The 18,274-nt window shown below is 36.4% G+C and overlaps 1 protein-coding gene across 17 annotated transcripts in view; it reads left to right on the forward strand.

The window, feature by feature from the left end:
• CEP170 (centrosomal protein 170) overlaps positions 1-18,274 on the forward strand; it is a 127,585-nt gene that overhangs the window by 7,184 nt on the left and 102,127 nt on the right. The window contains exon 1 of one of the 17 annotated variants that reach the window (XM_042976919.1): positions 13,082-13,739. The exons of the other annotated variants lie outside the window; for them this stretch is intronic. The gene's annotated coding sequence lies outside the window, so the exon portion shown is untranslated. Of the gene's footprint in view, positions 1-13,081; positions 13,740-18,274 lie in introns of those variants that run through there. 17 annotated transcript variants of the gene reach the window in all.

Raw genomic sequence — 18,274 nt, forward strand, 5'->3', positions numbered from 1 at the left:
GTTGTTAGGGGTCTTTGAGGCAGCCAGCTAGAAGCTGAATTGAGGAGACAGTGGACAGGGAAAATGAGCATACTTGATATAAAGTATAAAATACTTATTTTGGTGAAAAAGGAATATTGCAGTTGTAGGACTTTCAGCAATAGTCTTAAGCGATAAAGACTTCAAGGCAATTGGACTGTAACTTCAAAATATCTATCTCGAGGACGCTATGTATTATTATTTGCTCTGGTTATTCAATAAACACTTCTCATTGGATAAACAGTGCATTGCAAATTGAAGGTCACCTTGTTTTTTCATGCTTTTATTTTTCATATTAAAAAACTAATCCTTGTCTATTGCAGATATTTAGAAAATATCATTATGTCAGGAAGAATATTCTCTTGTAATCCCACTAGCCACTGATGCCACTGTTACATATTCTTGTTGATTCTGGTTTAATCTGGTGATATTTTATCATGAGATTAAACTTTCCAACCAATTTTTCATGGTGGTATAGGAGTCCATGTTACCAAATTTGTAATTTACTTAAATTCATTTTTTCTGAAGTAATGTTCATCATTGTATATAGTTGTAACAACCAACTCCTTTATAAGTCATATACATTGTAAATATTTTCCCCAGATTGTCATTTTCCTTTTTAAATTCGTTATTTTTACCCAACAAGGATTTTTAACTTGGGTATTTCTCTTTTCCTTTTTCCTTTATGAAGTAATACCATTATACACAGTTTTATTATATACATACCTATATTCTTACAGAATTTATAATGTGAATATGTGCAAATGTGTTATTTTCTCTAAAATGTATTTAGGTGTGTGTGGGGGGGGGGGGGAGAGAGAGAGAGAGGGAGGAAGGAGAGAGAACACAAGAGCATGCGCACCTTTTGTCCCAGTACCATTTATTCTGTAACTCTTAATTATCTGATACAATTTGAAATGTCCTTTTAGTATGCATAGGTTTGTTTCTGGATCTTTTATTCCTTTTGCCTGTCTACCTATTCCTGCACTGCTATATTACTACCATGTTTTATAACATAGGTTTATAATATCTGTTTATCAGCAGACTGTTCTGTCTACACTATACTGGTTTTAACAGAATTTACTTTGTTGTCCTTGTATGCTTATTTTTAAGTGCACTCTTAATCCCCTTCACCTGCTTCACCCATTCCCCCCCCCCAACCACCTGTTTGTTCTCTGTAGTTAAGAGTCTGCTATTTGATTTGTCTCTCTTTTTCCTTGTTTTGTTGCTTAAATTCCACAAATGAGTGAAATCTTATGGTATTTGTCTTCCTCTGACTGATTTCACTTAGCATTGTGCCCTCTATCTAGATCCATGCATATTGTTGCAAATGGCAAGATTTCATTCTTTTTTTATGGCTGAGTAGTAGTCCATTGTATATTTGGGGATCTTAGTTTTGATAGTGTTTTCAGATCTGTTCAAGTTCCTACCTATTATTTTAGTCAATATGTCATTTTCATTTTCCTAGAAGTTTATTTATTTGAGATTTTCAAATTTAGACACACAGAGTGGTAGTTATTTTATAAATTTAAAAATTCATGCCCGTTGCCATAACCTAAGCATTTTTAAGTTTATTTATTTGTTTTGGGGGAGAGAGAGAGAGAGAATGTGTGTGTGTGCATGCGTGTTAGCCAGGGAGAGACTGGGAGAGAGAGAGAATCTCAAGCAGGCTCCTTTACTGTCAGCACAGAGCCAAACGTGGAGCTCCCCAACTGTGAGGTCATGACCTGAGCCAAAACCAAGAGTAGGATGCTTAACTGACTGAGCTACCTAGGAGCCCCTGTGGTTACATCTTTTTATCACAAAGCCAAATGTTTATGATGAATGAAGAAAAATATCTGTTAGGGATTTTAATACTTTTTAAAGAATGAGCTTCTGATTTATCATTTTTATTTTTGTGTTTTTAATTCATTAGTTTTTAAATCTTTAATCTCTATTAGTTTGTTGGATGAGTTTATTTTTATTTTTTCTAGTGTAGTAGAAAATACTTATAAGGCTTTGAATTTTGCTCACTTCAGCTTTGGGTACATTCCTTAGATTTTTATATACATAGTATTCTGAGAGATTACTTTTTAAACTATTCTCTCATTTCACTTCTCTTTTATTTATTTTTGAGAGAGAGAGAGATTGATTCTCAAGCAGGCTCCACGCTCAGCATGGAGCTTGACACAGGGCTCAGTCTCACAGACCGTGAGATCATGACCTGAGCCAAAATCCAGAGTTGGACACTTAACCGACTGAGCCACCCAGGTGCTACAGAATTTTATGCTTTCTAATAATTCATTTTAAAACACATTTTTTACAACTCTCTTGTAAAAACAAATTCTCAGATGCAAAAACTTACATTTAAAACGAATAAACTCTTGTAGCATACAGTAATACATTAACACCTTTTTTGAAAAGTTCATTAATTTTAGGACATAGCATTCTGAAAGGCTAAGATATCCTTAGATTCTAGTGGGCATTTGTATTTTATATTCCAACTTTGCTGTGTGTACAAGCAACTCTGCTTGTAAGAGCTGGATTAGACGTTTTCTTAACAGGAAATAGCATTTTTAAAAGTAGTAAACCTACTTTCCAAAATGAGTTGCTGTCTAAGGGTATCATGTTCAAAATCCAAAAGTTGCATTGGTCTTGGAAATTTGAATTTACTAATATGGGTACTGAATTCTGTTACAAAATTACTTTTTGGTTCGCTGATTTGAGTTTTTCGCTGATATGTACGCATACCTTATGACTCTAAAAAGTAAGATTACTGGGGCACCTGGGTAATTCAGTCAGTTGGGCATCCAACTTCCGTTCAGGTCATCATCTCATGGCTTTTGAATTCCAGCCCCACATTGGGCTCTGTGCTGACAGCTCAGAGCCTGGAGCCTGCTTTGGATTCTGTGTCTCCCTCTCTCTCTGTCCTTCCCCCTCTTGTGCTCTGTCTCTCTTTCTCTCACAAATAAAAAAACATTAAAAAAAAATTTTTTTTAAAGTAAGATTACTATTTGACAGAATTCAAATATAATGATCAAAATCATTTCTTAAAAATGTGTAAGTATTTGGCTACACCTGTGTTGATCCAGCATAGATGAGGAAGCAAAAGTAAACTTTTATCAAACATATATCAATGTCAGAAATAAGGACTGAGCCTGGGTGGCTCAGTTGGTTGAGCATCTGACTTCGACTTAGGTCATGATCTCACAGTCTGTGGGTTCCAGCCCCACATCAGGCTCTGTGCTGACAGCTCAGAGCCTGGGAGCCTGCTTCAGATTCTGTGTCTCCCTCTCTGTCTGCCCCTCCCCTGCTCATGTTCTGTCTCTCTCTCTGTGTCAAAAGTAAATTGAAAAAATTGAAAAAAAAAAAAAAAAAAAGGACAGAATAAGGGCTATTGTCCAGAGAAGGGAAGAATAACTAAAATGTTTATTAATCAGAGTCTCTAGGCACTTAATAGGAACAAAATTTATTTACTTCTTTTTATATTTTAAATATTTTTATTTGATTACGTGAAAATGTCTGATCTAAGTCCCCTAAGAAATGAATATGAAATTAATATATATCAATGAAATGCAAGATTATCATACCTTTTTATTAGATTCTCAAAGATCTAATGGAAACAGTAAACTGGTTCAAATAAAAAATTTAACATTAGAGGGGCACCTGGGTGACTCTGTTGAGTCTAACCCTGGTTTCAGCTCAGGTTGTGATCCCAGGGTTATGTGATTGAGCCCTTCATCAGGCTCCAAGCTAAGTGTGGAGCCTGCTTAAGGTTATCTCTCTCTCTCTCTCCCTCTGCCCCTCTCCCCTGCTCATGTGCATTCTCTCTCCCTCTAAAAAAGTAAGGGACTCTTGGGTGGCTCATTCAGTTAAGCATTTGACTCTTGGTTTCGGCTCAGGTCAAGATCTCACCCTTTGTGAGATCCATCCCCATGTCTGTCTCTGCCCTGAACAGCGAGGCGCCTGCTTGGAATTCTGTGTCTCTCTCTCTCTCTCTGCCCCTCCCTCCATCAAAATAAATAAATAAACTTAAAGAAATAAATTTAAATCAACAATAGAAATCTCAATAGGATTTTCATTAATTAATTTAATGTTTATTTTTCCTTTTGCTGATTTACCCCATAGATTGGTTTTTAATAGTGTGACATGATTTTATTCTCCATTGCAGTTATAGGGAACCATTTTTCTGTTAAAAGTTGCAAAACTGCAGGGAAAAAATGGGGGTCACAGGAAGATAGGAACCAAATTATTTTCTTTTGAGACAGTCATTTGTATAAACCTGTTTGTTTTATACACTAATATATATATATATATATCATTTTATTTAATAAATACTGTCATCAGATATCTGCTCCAGAAAAACCAGATGGCTTAGTTATTTTCTGTCACAGATGACTTTTGAGGTTGTTTCCTGATCTTAGGGTAAATTCACACACACATACACACTTTGTCAACATGGTGTGAATAAAAGAGTACTTTGTACAAGGAGTTAGATCCCCATTTTAGTTTTGGCATTATAGCTATATGACATTGAACAAGTCTTTAATCTTATAATCTCATTTGTTCATTTGTAAAAAATAAAAGACTTAAACTCTCTTATTTCTAAGGTTACTCCCAACCTTTAAAGCAATATGGTGTATGTGAAAATTTCAAAGTATTCTTCAGTGTTTTGTTTATGGCCCATTTAGTCACAGAAAGAGAGTCAAAGGATTGGAAGGATGTCTGTGGTGTTCAGTGGCACACAGAGATGCAGAAAAGGGGAAAAAAGGCTGAATAGAGGAGGAAAGAAAGGTAGGATTGAAGAGAGACAAGGTAAACTTTTTTTTTTTTTTTTTACACGTATCCTGATATTCATTTGGACTCAGAGTATTATTTCCTAAGAATCATTGTCCTTAAAAATACCAATATCTTGGGGCACCTGGGTGGCTCAGTCTGTTGAGTGTCCGACTCTTGATTTCAGCTCAGGTCATGATCCTAGGGTCGTGGTATTGAACCTTGTGTCAGTCTCTGCACTGAGCATGGAGCCTACTTGGGATTCTCTCTCTCTTTCTCTCTCTCCCTCCCCCTTCCCTCCCCCTCCCTCTGTGAGTTCTCTCTCTCAAAAACAAACAAAAATACCAATATCTTTTAATCTATTATAGCTGCTTTTTATCCTCAAACTTGGAGAGCAGCTCTTCTCCAAATGAAATAAATGTCAGTAGGACATTACTCTTTAACTGTGCGTGGGGATTCCCTCCCTTAAAAGAATTGCTTTCTCAGAAATATTCACACCACAAAATATTTCCAGCGAACTATTACATACTTAATGGCGTATATCCTGGTAAACAATAACGTAATTGCTTTAAGCATTTATAGTCTATTTAATTATAATATGAAAGAATAGACTTAGAGTAACAGTTGAAATGATGGTTGAAAAGTTTTGGCCAAGAGATAGGCTTGTTTACATGAATGCTATATACCTTCATAAATGAAAATGTGAAGCTCCTTATGCTGTTGTAATCAGATCAGAATTTTTCTTTCCAACATAGGTTATTTTTTGTCTGCCTAATCTGTGAGTTTATATTCTGTAGGTATAACTAAAGCTATTCTGTTAATGTAAATAATCATGTGATTCCTCCTTGTGTAGAGCTGAGTAAGCTGGGGTAGCCACTAGCAATATGTGAATATTTAAATTTAAATTAATTAGGGGCGCCTGGGTGGCTCAGTCGGTTAAGCGGCTGGACTTCAGCTCAGGTCATGATCTCGCGGTCCGTGAGTTCGAGCCCCGCGTCGGGCTCTGTGCTGACAGCTCGGAGCCTGGAGCCTGTTTCAGATTCTGTGTCTCCCTCTCTCTGACCCTCCCCCGTTCATGCTCTGTCTCTCTCTGTCTCAAAAATAAATAAACGTTAAAAAAAATTTTTTTTTAATTTAAATTAATTAATAGTAAATAAGTTTTCACAGATGCATTTGCTGTTCATATTTCAAGTGCTCAATAGTTACCATGTGGCTAGTGGTTAAAAAATTGGATGGCGTAGATCTAAAACCTTTCCATAAGCACAATTTTACTGCATAGTACTGTTTTAGAGATACTTATCAGCATTATAATTTTACATGAAGGTGAAAAGAAATACTGCAAAATATAAGCTATTAACATTTTGTTACACAATAAATAAGCACATTTATGATATATATGAAAATACCCTTGCTTTTAACACACTCTAAGATTCTTTATTCTGCAGTTTGAAGATTGATTATGGTTTTCATGTGTTGTCCTGACCCTGTGGTTGAATTACGGTAGTAGTTATGAGCAGGAACTATTTTTAAAGGGCACATTAGGCAGTGATATTGTGAAATTCATTACAGACAGATGGCAGAAACAAGAGGAATTGGTGTCAACTAAGAAACTGTTGAATTAGGAAAGGTGAATCAAAAATATTTGGCTTTCAGGATCTTACAGACCTTCAGTTCATACTGCCTTCTCCCCACTGTCACCCCCTCCTGTAGAGTCTGTTAAACTGCTTTGTGCACCTTTTCCTCCTCCTAGTGATGCATGACCTGACCAAGATTTTCAGATCATTGTTGTTCAGTGAGCCTGGAGATAGTTTACCATTCTTTCAGATTCTAGGTTTCTGATCCATGCTGAACCCTGTTTACTAAATTTGCATCATTCCTCCAGATGAGTCAGCTGACATTTGATTCTTGTCTACAGATGTCTGAGGGAGGCAGTCTTGGAGCCTACTGGTGGCCAAGCAGGAGGGTAAGAGGTAGATTAATTTGCATGAACCTTCAGTGTTTGTGGCTCAGATAGTGTCAGAGAATATGTTACCAGATAAAATATGTATTTCTTTTCAGTCATATTCAAATTCTTACACAAAATCTGCGTTTGTGGGAATTGGTATCACTAGCATCATTGTAAGATATACCAGAGGACAGTATGAAGAAGACTGTGGTTGTGAGGAAAAGCCCAGACCTTGGTATGTGAAAGCCTAGGTTTGGATCCAGGTGGCTCCTGTTTACTAGATTTGTGACCTTGGGTGAGTCCTTGAACTTCAGCTTTCTTGAAGGGAAAAAGGATTTTCACACGTATGTTCTGGGAGTTAAATGAACCCTGAGAGTGTGAGCTCTTAGCACGGTTACTGGCACAAAGAAGGTACCTGGTAAATATTTGAATCTGAGTCTTTTTTTTTTTTTTAATTTGTTTATTTTGAGAGAGAGCACAAGCAGGGGAGGGGCAGAGAGAGAGGGAGAGAGAGAGAATCCCAAGCACTGACAGTGTGGAGCTCGATGCAGGGCTGGAACTCAAGAACCTGAGCCGAAATCAAGAGTTGGATGCTTAACTGTCTGAGCCACCCAGCCACCCCTGAATTGGTCTTAACTGATTTGTTGGTGTAAAACAGCAAAGTTGTGCAGTTCTGCAAAAGAAAGTAAGTCAGACTTTGCATTTTTCATAAACTGGCAGAGAAACCTTGGCAAGAACTTTTAATGCCTAGATAATTTATGGAAATGTATGCTTGTTTTCTCAAGCATTTTCTTTAAGCACTTTATAAAATGATTGTTATGAAGAAATGTCTTATTAAATCACTAGCTTTTTTTTTATCCAAACTAAGTCTTCTTTTGAAAATATGTAATAAACTCTGATATAGAATATATGACTATTAACATTGGAATGTCATCTTCCTTTTTTTTCTTTGTGAAAAGAATTTTCACACTTTAATTAATTTTAGGTGAAAGTTGTAAATTACAGTTTTTCTGAATACTTGTCTCAATATTTGCTTTGTTTTTTTAAAAAATTAATGTATATGGCAGATGATAAAGGTAAAATTTGAAGCACTCATTTCAAAGTAAGCAGGAGTACATGAAAACAGACATTTTCCCAGTACCAAGTTTGTTCACATGAGTATAGAGCAAGTATCTTGGTAATTACCCAAAAAAAGCACAGCTGTGGATTTATTGTTTTGGATTAACTGTACGTTTCAAATGGGGGTGGAGCTTTAAAAGAAAAAATTTTTCCCAAGAGTATATTTTTCATCATCTGTTCCAGGTCAAGTTAATTATACAGCAGAGCTGAAGTTTTTAACATGTCACTTTCTCAGAGATGTTGGCCTAGACCATCCAGCCTAAACACCCAACACCCTAAAACTGTTAACATCATGCTGTTTGTCTTTTCATGTTCCTGTCTTCTCATGGTCACTAAAGTGGTCTTACTCACTTAGCTCTCGTTTGTCTATTTTTGTTTTTGCTTTGATGAGAGAAGGAACTTTTTCTATGTTGATCATCACCCCGTTACCTTTAGTGCTTAGTACTTAAATACTTGTGAATGAAAAAAAAAACCAGATTAATTCATTTTAGAGTGTTCTATAAAATGGTGTCCTCATGTATGATTGGTACATAATGTTTATGTCCAATTTCTAGAACTTACATAATTTTTGTAATTAAATTATATGAGTGTATGTATATGAATGAAGTTCTTAAAATGGTATATGGTACATGGTCTATAAATGATACCTATTATAACTAAAAGATTACAGATAACTAGGTCTATTTGATTTTATAACATATGATCAGTCATACCTACACCTTATTTGATCCTGAGTCTTCAGCTGATATGCATCCCAGAAGGCAGACACTTTAATGTTAAGGATATTTTCCACTAGGGATTTAGGGGGAAAATGTAAAATATGAATTTTGGATTCATACATTTGCTTAAAATTTATTCAGTTATCTTTTGGGTACCTGGTATGATGGCATAAGATATGGTATTAATAGAAGCTTGATTTATAATTGCTAAAACTTGGAAGCAACCCAGATGTCCTTGAGCAAGTGGATGTATATACATAAACTGTGGTCCATCGAGACAGTGGAATAGTGTTCAGCAGAAATGAGGTATGAAGTCATGAAAAGACATAGAGGAGCCCAGAATGCATATTAGTAAGCGAAAGAAGCCAATCTGAAAAGGCTACATGCTATGTATGATTCCAATTATATGACATTCAGGAAAAGGCAAAACTATGGCAACAATAAGAAGTTCAGGGGTTGCAGGGAAGAGATGACTAGGCAGAGCATAGGATTTTTAGGGCAATGAAAATACTCCATGATACCATAGTGATATATCCATCACTATGTCATCAAACATTTGTCTAGTTCCATAAAATGAACAACACCAAGAGTGAACTGTAATGTAAACTATGGACTTTGGATGATAATGATGTGTCAGTGTAAGTTCATCAGTTGTAAAAAATAATCACTCTGGTGAAGGATATCGATGATGGGGGAGGCTTTGCATTTGTAAGGGCTGGGGGTACTGGGACATCTCTGTACCTTCTCCCTGAATTTTGCTGTGAACCTTTAACTGCTTTAAACAAATAAAATCTTAATTAAAAAATTTTTTTTTTCTAAAAGCCTGTATGGCAGTTAATGCAGCGGCTTAGTTCACTTTACTGCTTATTTTTTTTTTGTAATTCCATTTAGTTAACACACAGTGTAATGTTAGTTTCAGGTGTGGAATTTAGTGATACATACAATACTCAGTGCTCATCACAAGTGTCCTCTCTCATACCCATCACCCATCTAACCCATTCCCCACTCACCTCCCTCCAGCATCCCTCAGTTTGTTCTCTATCGTTAAGAGTCTTTTTCCTAGTTTGCCTCTCTCTTTTTTTCCCCTCTATGTTCATCTGTTTTGTATCTTAAATTCCACTTACGAGTGAAATCATATGGTATTTATCTTTTTCTGACTTCTTTCACTTCGCATACTACTCACCAGCTCTGTGCACATCATTGCAAATGTCAAGATTTCATTCTTTTCTATGGCTAAGTAATATTCCATTGTGTGTATACATACAGATCTTTATCCAGGTATCAGTCGATGGACATTTGGGCTCTTTTCCATAATTTGACTATTGTTGCCAGTGCTGCTATAAACATCAAGGTGCATTTATATATCCCTTCAATACCTTTGTATCCTTTGGGTAAATACCTTAGTTTTACTGCTGGTTTAAATGACAATTTCAGGAAGTGAAATTTATTGCTTTCTTTCCCTTTAAGTTTTCACTTATTTTGTTATGAAAATCCTATTTTCTTTCTCCCTGTTATGTATTCATTCAGGAAACAGAGCTTGAACAAAACTGGGCCAGGCCCATGAAGGTCTTTGTCACCCTTTGATGCCTCCTGATACCAGAAGAAAAGTTGTCACTTGGATTCATCAGTAGATAATATTTTATTGAAATAAGAATTGGATGCATTGGAGGAAAGCATTTTTAGCTGTGTAGATTAATAGTTTTTTTTTTTTCCATTTATTTATTTTTGAGAGACAGAGCACAAGTGGGGGAGGGGCAGAGAGACAAGGAGACACAGAATCCGAAGCAGGCTCCAGGCTCTGAGCTGTCACAGCACAGAGCCTGACATGGGGCTCGAACTCACAAGCTGTGAGATCATGACCTGAGCTGAAGTTGGATGCTCAGCCGACTGAGCCACCCAGGCTCCCCAATAGTCTTAATGCTACCCCAGTTATTTCTTACTCTGCAATAGCAGGACTTGTGGGGTAGGAGGAAGTTCATACTCTAAAGCCATCTGGTGATGAATCAGCGAGCCGATTGCCAGAAGCATAAGGATAGACTGCCCTTAACATGTGTTTTAGCTCCAATAATTACATACACTGATGATCATTTATAGAATAGCTTTTCAGTCATCTGAGTTAAACTGCTCTTTGCCATGGGTTATGTTCTGTGTTATTTCATAGTTCTGTTGTAGTGTTATTACATATCCAGTACAGTGTGGTCTGTCTCACAGAATTCCAGTAATTAATAGCACTCGGATTCCTGCCATTAGTCCTCAGTTTTAAGTGACTGGAAGCAACATGTTTCAATATAAATAAACAAAAGCAGTAAAATATCTGGAAGGTTGAAACTTAGAAGTGTAGTTGAAGCTGTGTGTTCTGAACATCTGCAGTTTTTTTTTTTAATTTAAACCTTAAATATTAGATTTTTAGTACATTTGTTTCTGAAATGAGCTAGAATCTAACAGGAGAGTCCGTTTTTAAAGCCAGTAATAGCTATCAGGATCATGGAAACCAGACTGTGATTCTGACCTCCAAAGATCAGGGCTTTAAGCTTTTGTCCAGTTGCTGCTGGAAAGAAACCTGTGTGACAAGGAGATGAAGAGTATGCAGGAGGCACCTGAAGGCAGGGGCGGAAACTACGGTTTCATGACTTTGATTGTACTAATGTTACATTAGTACTAACTAATGTTAAATGATTAATTTCTCACCTTCTGTCCCTGGACATCTCCATGTTACCACCTCAAGAAGATTTGCCACAGCTTCAGAACTACTCATTCACTCATTAAAAATAGCTTGTCAGGGGCGCCTGGGTGGCTCAGTCGCTTAACCATCTGACTTCAGCTCAGATCATGATCTCGTGGTCCGTGGTTTCGAGCCCCACGTCGGGCTCTGTGCTGACAGCTCGGAGCCTGGAGCCTGCTTCAGATTCTGTGTCCCTCTCTCTCTCCGCCCCACCCCTGCTTGTGCTCTGTCTCTCTCTCTCTCTCTCTTTCAGAAATGAATAAACATTAAAAAAAATTTTTTTTTAAATAGCTTGTCAGACACTCTAACTAGAGGTGAAACAGTGGGCCGGGCTCTGGGGATACAGAGGTAAAGAAACATGACTGTAGTTCAGCTCTGCACTGACTTGGAAGAATACCACGCCCAGTGTCACCATCCCCGTCCAGGGTAATGACAACCTCCTGTTTGCTCAAGCATTACTTTAGACTTACCTCTCTCGTGGTATCTACTAACCAGCATTCCCCGGGGACTGAGTTCCTTGTGGAATGCTACCGTTTTTGTTTTGTCTTTGTGCAACCTAAATACCCAAAGTGCCCGGATTTCGTATGTTTCTCAATAAATATTTACTGAAGGAACTGGTGATGGAAAAAGGTAGATTTTTCTTGTTTTCAAGAGATAATCTACTAGAGACATTATCATATCATAGTACAGTATCATTAATGCTATAAATTATAGTTTAAATAACAGCATAAGAGATGTTTGAAAAGTATTGTAGGGCTACAGAGGAAAGAATGGCTTACTCTGCCATGGGAATAGACTTACAGAAAGGCATCTACTTTGTACATTGTCACACACTGAGATTTCTTGAATGCTACAATTAAGCACAGAAGATAGAGACTAATGTAACTTTGTATCATGTCTAGTTTGCATTTCTAAGGCTCTAGGCTTTGATAATTGTTACAGTGTTCGTGAGGATTGCTGGTAAGGGTGATGGAAGAGATTTGAGTTGCGTTTTCATTTTGTTAATCATTTTAAATGAAGCAGATTGTATCTATTTTTCATTACTAGGCTTTCTTTTTAAAAAAATTTTTTTTAACGTTTATTTATTTTTGAGACAGAGAGAGACAGAGCATGAACGGGGGAGGGGCAGAGAGAGAGGGAGACACAGAACCGGAAGCAGGCTCTCGGCCCAGAGCCCGACGCAGGGCTCGAACTCACGGACCGTGAGATCGTGACCTGAGCTGAAGTCGGACGCTTAACTGACTGAGCCACCCAGGCACCCCTCATTAATAGGCTTTCATGTTTATAATTCTTAAGTGAAATTTCCTGGAATTTTTACTGCTTGTAATTAAATCTCTTACGTGTTTCTCATATCCAGAATATACATACATATTTAGTGTTTTGTTGATTTTTCATAATTATGTATAAAACTCCTCGGACCCTGAATTTGTTTAGCTTTTTAATCTAAACCTAAGCCATACCTATCTATGTTAATTATATGTTTCATGGTTAATGGGTCAGCATACACCATATGGTCTAATCCCTGAAACATTACTAGTAGCTTTAGGGGCCAGTCTTGTAGGCTTTTATATTTCTCATTAAGTTAAATTCTTGTATTATACTAGGTAGCAAATAGTACTGCTAAAAAAATAGTAGGCAAAAAGAAATAGAAAACTAAACAAATAACCCTTCACTAGGTCTCCAATTTAAAAACAGAGTAATCAAAGCAGAGAGAGGGCTTGAGTGGATTTTTTTCCAATTACATTTTTTTTAATTGTGGTAAAACATACATAATGTAAAATATATCATTTTTTAGGTGCACCATTCAGTGACATTAATTGCACAATGTGTATTATGTATAAAATGTGTATTATGTATGTGCATTCACAATGTGTAACTGATACCACTATCTATTTCTAGAACATTTTCATCACCATACTAAACAAAAACTCTCTGCCTGTTAAACAGTAACTCTCTTTCTTCCCAGCCATTCTCCTTTCTGTCCGAATGAATTTGTCCGTTTTAGGTACCTCATAAAAGTGGATCATACAATATTTGCCCTTTTGGGTCTGGCTTATTTCACGTAGCATAATGTGTTCAGAGTTCTTTCATGTTGTAACATGTGTTAGAATTTCATTTCTTTTTATGATGCAATAATCATTGAATGTACAGATCATATTTCGTTTACTCATTGCTGGTGGACACTTAGGTTGTTTACATTTGTTACCTACTGTGAATAATGCTGCAGTGAACACTGGTGTGCAAGTATCTGTTACTCCATACTTTTTAGTTCTTTTGAGAACTAAACACCCAGGAGTGGAACTGCTGGATGTTCAGCTTTTTGAAAAACCACAGCAGCTACACCTTGTTACAGCCCCACCAGCAGTGCACAAGTGTTCAAGTTTCTCCATACCCTCGTCAACACTTGTTATTTTCATTTTTTATAATAATGGATCACACACATTCTAATGAGCGTGAAGTGGTATGTTATTTTGGTTTTGATCTGCGTTTCTAATGTTAGTAGTCTGGATATTAATCCCTTATCAGATAAATAATTCGCATACATTTTCTTCCCTTCTTTTCACTGTTTTGATAGGGTCCTTTGATACACAAAAGCTTTGAATTGTTATAACGTTTGATTTATCTCTTTTTTTCTTTCGTTGCCTGTGATCTGGTGTCATCTTTAAGATACCATTACCAAATGCAAGGGTTGTGCAAATTTCCTCCCGTTTTTTTTTTTTCTTGTTAGAATTTTGTATAGGTTTAGATCTGTGATCCATTTTGAGTTAATTTCACAGATGGTTAGGTAAGTAGCCAACCTCATTCTTTTGCATGTGAATATCTAGTTTTCCCAGCACTGTTTGTTGCAAAGACTGCCTTCCCCAGTAAGTGGTATTCACACCCTTTTCAAAAATCAGTAGCCCATCTATGTGACAGTTTATTTCTGGGCTCTCTGTTGTGTTTCATTGGTGTATATATCTGTCTTTATGACAGTGTTTTAATTACTGTAGCTTTGTAGGAAGTTCTGAAATCAGGAAATGGGAACATTTCAACTTTGCTTTTCTTCTTCAAGGTTGTTTTGGTTGGTCACAGTCCTTTGAAATTTCACATGAATTTTGGGATGGATTTCTCTATTTCTTCAAATAATGTTGGGATTTCCATAAGGATTGCATCAAAGCTATACTTGGCATTGGGTGGTCTTGTCATCTTAACAATGTTACATCTTCAAGTTCATGAAGACAGTGTTTCTCCATTTATTTAGGTCTTCAAAAGTTTCTTCCATCAGTATTTTACATTTTTCAGTGTACAAGTCCTGAGCCATCTTGGTTATTTTTAATCCAAAGTATTTTGTTATTATTGATGCTGTTATAAATGGACTTTTTAAAAAATTTCCTTTTCATATTGTTCATTGGTAGTAAGTAGAAGTGCATTTGACTGGGTTTAGATCCTGCAACTTTTCTGTTTCATTTCTTGCCGTAAACGGTTGTTGGACCTTTTTTTGGAGGGGGGTAATAATCTTAAGTTTTTTACATATAAAATCATGTCATCTTTGGATAAAGATGATTTCACTTCTTCCATTCCAATTTTGATGCCTTTCATTTCTCTTCATACCTAATTACTATGGCTAGGATTTCCAGTACCATATTAAATAGAAATGATGAAAGCACTCATTCTTGTCTTGTTTCCAAATTTTTTTTTTTTTTTTTTTTTGAGAGAGACAGAGGCAGAGCATGAGCAGGGGAGGGGCAGAGAGAGAGGGAGACACAGAATCCGAAGCAGGCTCCAGGCTCCGAGCTGTCAGCACAGAGCCTGACGCAGGGCTTGAACTCATCAGCTGTGAGATAATGACCTGAGCTGAAGTCAGATGCTCAACTGACTGAGCCACCCAGGTGCCCCTTGTTTCCAGTTTTAGGGGTGCAGGTTTCAGTTGTTCATTATTGAGTCTGATGTTAGCCCTGGGATTTTCATATTTGGCCTTTATCATGAGCCTTTTTTTCCCTAGTTTGAGTGTTTTTTTTTTTTTTTAATCAGAAAAGTTTTGAATTTTGTCAAATGCTTCTTTGTGCATCAATTGAGATGATCATGTGAGGTTTTTTTCCCTATCCTACTAATATGGTCTATCACATTGATGCGTTTTCCTATGTTGAGCCATCCTTTTAATTCAGGAACAACTTCCACATTGCTGTGGTGTGTAGTCGTTTTAACATGCTACTGAATTGAGTTTGGTAGTATTTTGTTAAAGAGTATTGTATCAATATAAGATAGTGGTCTGTAATTCTCTTGTAATTTTTATATTTATCTTTGGTATCAGGTAATGCTGATTTCATAGAATGAATTAGGACATCTTCCCTCCTTTTCAGTGTTTTGGAAGAGTTTGAAAAGGATTGGTGTTAATTCCATTTTAAATGTTAGGTAGAATTCACCAGTGAAGACATCTGGTCCTTGACTGTTTTTTGTTGGAATGTTTTAATTACTGATTCATTCTCCTTACAATAAATCTATTCCATTTTTCTGTGTCTTCATGACTCAATCTGGTTTGGTGGTATGTTTCCAAGAATTTGTCCATTTTGTTTAGGTTATCCAGGGTTTTTTTAGCTTACAGTGCTTTATAATATTCTCTTACAGCCCTTTTTTGTTTCTCTAAAGTCAGTAATGTCACCATTTTTACTTCTCATTTTAGTGATTTGAGTCTTCTCTCTAGCCAGACTTTTCATTTGTTGCTCTTTCAAAGAAACAGCTTTTGTTCTTACTGACTTTTCTGTTGTTCTTTATACTATTATTTATCTTTATTTTTTATTATTTTCTTCCTTCAGCTAGCTTGTGTTTAGTTTGCTCTTTTCTCATTCCTTAAGGTATTAAGAATAACAGGTTATTGGGGCGCCTGGGTGGCTCAGTCGGTTAAGCGGCCGACTTCGGCTCAGGTCATGATCTTGCGGTCCGTGAGTTCGAGCCCCGAGTCGGGCTCTGTGCTGACAGCTCGGAGCCTGGAGCCTGTTTCAGATTCTGTGTCTCCCTCTCTCTGACCCTCCCCCATTCATGCTCTGTCTCTCTCTGTCTCAAAAATAAATAAACATTAAAAAAAAAATTAAAAAAAAAAGAATAACAGGTTATTAACAGTTTAACAGGTTATTAGTTGGAGATATTTCTTTTTTAATGTATGCATTCACAGCTGCAAATTTCCCTCTTAGCACTGCTTTTGCTCTGTCTAGTAAGTTTTAGTATGTTGTGTTGTCTTTTTTTTTTTAAATTTTCTTATGTTTATTATTTTTGAAGAGGAAAGAGACAGAGTGTGAGGTGGGGAGGGCCAGAGAGAGAGGGACACACAGAATGTGAAGTAGGCTCCAGGCTCTGAGCTGTCATCACTGAGCCTGATGCAGGCCTCAGGGCTCGAACTCATGAACCACGAGATCATGACCTGAGCCGAAGTCAGACGCTTAACTGACCGAGCCACCCAGGAACTCCTGTTGTGTTCTTGTCTTTACTTGTCTCAGTGTGTTTTTCCATTCTCTCATGATTACTCCTTTTACCAGTTGTTTAAGAGTGTGTTGTTTAATTTCTACCTATTGAGAATATTCCTGTTTTCCTTCTGTTACTGATTTTAATTTCCTTCCATTGTGACTGGAAAAGTTGTTTTGCAAGATTTCATTCTTTTAAAATATGCTTAAGTTTTGCTTTAGGCCTAACATAATGGGCTCTCCTGGAGAGTGTGCTTTGTGCGCTTGAAAGGGATGTGATTCTGCTGTGAAGAATTGAGCATTGCATGTATGTCTGTTAGGTCAAATTGGTTGATGGTCTTGTCAAGTCTTCTATTTATTGAGCTTCTATCTACTTGTTTTTGTTTTATTGATGAAAGTGGGGTATTGAAGTTTCTGACTATTATTGTTCAGCTGTCTATTTTTTTTCTTTTAATTCTGTTTATTTTTGCTTCATATCTTTTGGAGGTCTGTTGTTAAGTGCATATATGTTTACATTTATATGTCTTGCTTTATTTAAGTTCTTGTAATTATGTAATGTCCTCCTTTGTCTCTTGTAATCTTTTTTGTTTTAAAGTGTATTTTTTTTCTGATGCTAATATAGCCACTTACACGTTTGGGAGGGGATTACGAATTGCATGGAATATCTTTTTTCATCCATTTAAACTTTTTGTGTCCTCGTATGTACAGAACCTTTCGTGGACATTATATAGACAGATCCTGTTATTTAGCTGATCTGTCTTTTTCTTCCTTTTAATAGGAGAATTTAATACACTTACTTTTTTTTTTTTTTTTTTTTTTTTAAGTAGACTTCATGACCAGCATGGAGCCCAGTGTGGGGCTTGAACTCATGACCCTGAGATAAACACCTGAGCTGAAATAAAGAGTTGGACACTCAACCAACTGAGCCACCCACACACCCCAGAACATTTACATTTTATGTGATTTCTGAAGGATTTACCTCGTCACTTACCTGATTATTTTTTATATTCTCTATATTTTGTATTCTCTATTTTTGTTTCTCAATTTCACCACCCTGCCTGCTTTTTGTATTTAGTTGATTTTTTGCTAACATGCCATTTTGATTCCCTTCTTTCCTTTCCTATATGTTTATTTACTTATTTTCTTAGTGGTTACCTTGAGGATTACAAACAGTACCTTAAATTTGTAATAACCTAATCTCAATGATACCACCTTAATCTCAAGAGTATACCACACTTTGCTTCTATACATCTCCATCTCTCCCCTTTTATTTTATAATTGTAACAGATTAAATTTTTATATATTCTATTCCTATTGACATAGCTTTATAATTATTGTTTTATGTATCTGTTAAATCATATTGGAAAAAGAGAAAAGTTACAAATCATATCAAAAGTATGGTCATCCTGGATTTATACTTATTTGTGTAGTTATTTTACCTGTGTTACGGCTGATTTTTCTTAGGGTTGCTAGTTACTGTCTAATGTCTTTTTGTTTTAGCCTGTAAGTCTCTCTTTTGCATTTTTTGTAGGCCAGTCTACTAGTAATGAACTCCATCAGC

Source organism: Panthera tigris, chromosome F3, assembly GCF_018350195.1.
Source record: "Panthera tigris isolate Pti1 chromosome F3, P.tigris_Pti1_mat1.1, whole genome shotgun sequence".
Lineage (NCBI taxonomy): Eukaryota > Metazoa > Chordata > Mammalia > Carnivora > Felidae > Panthera > Panthera tigris.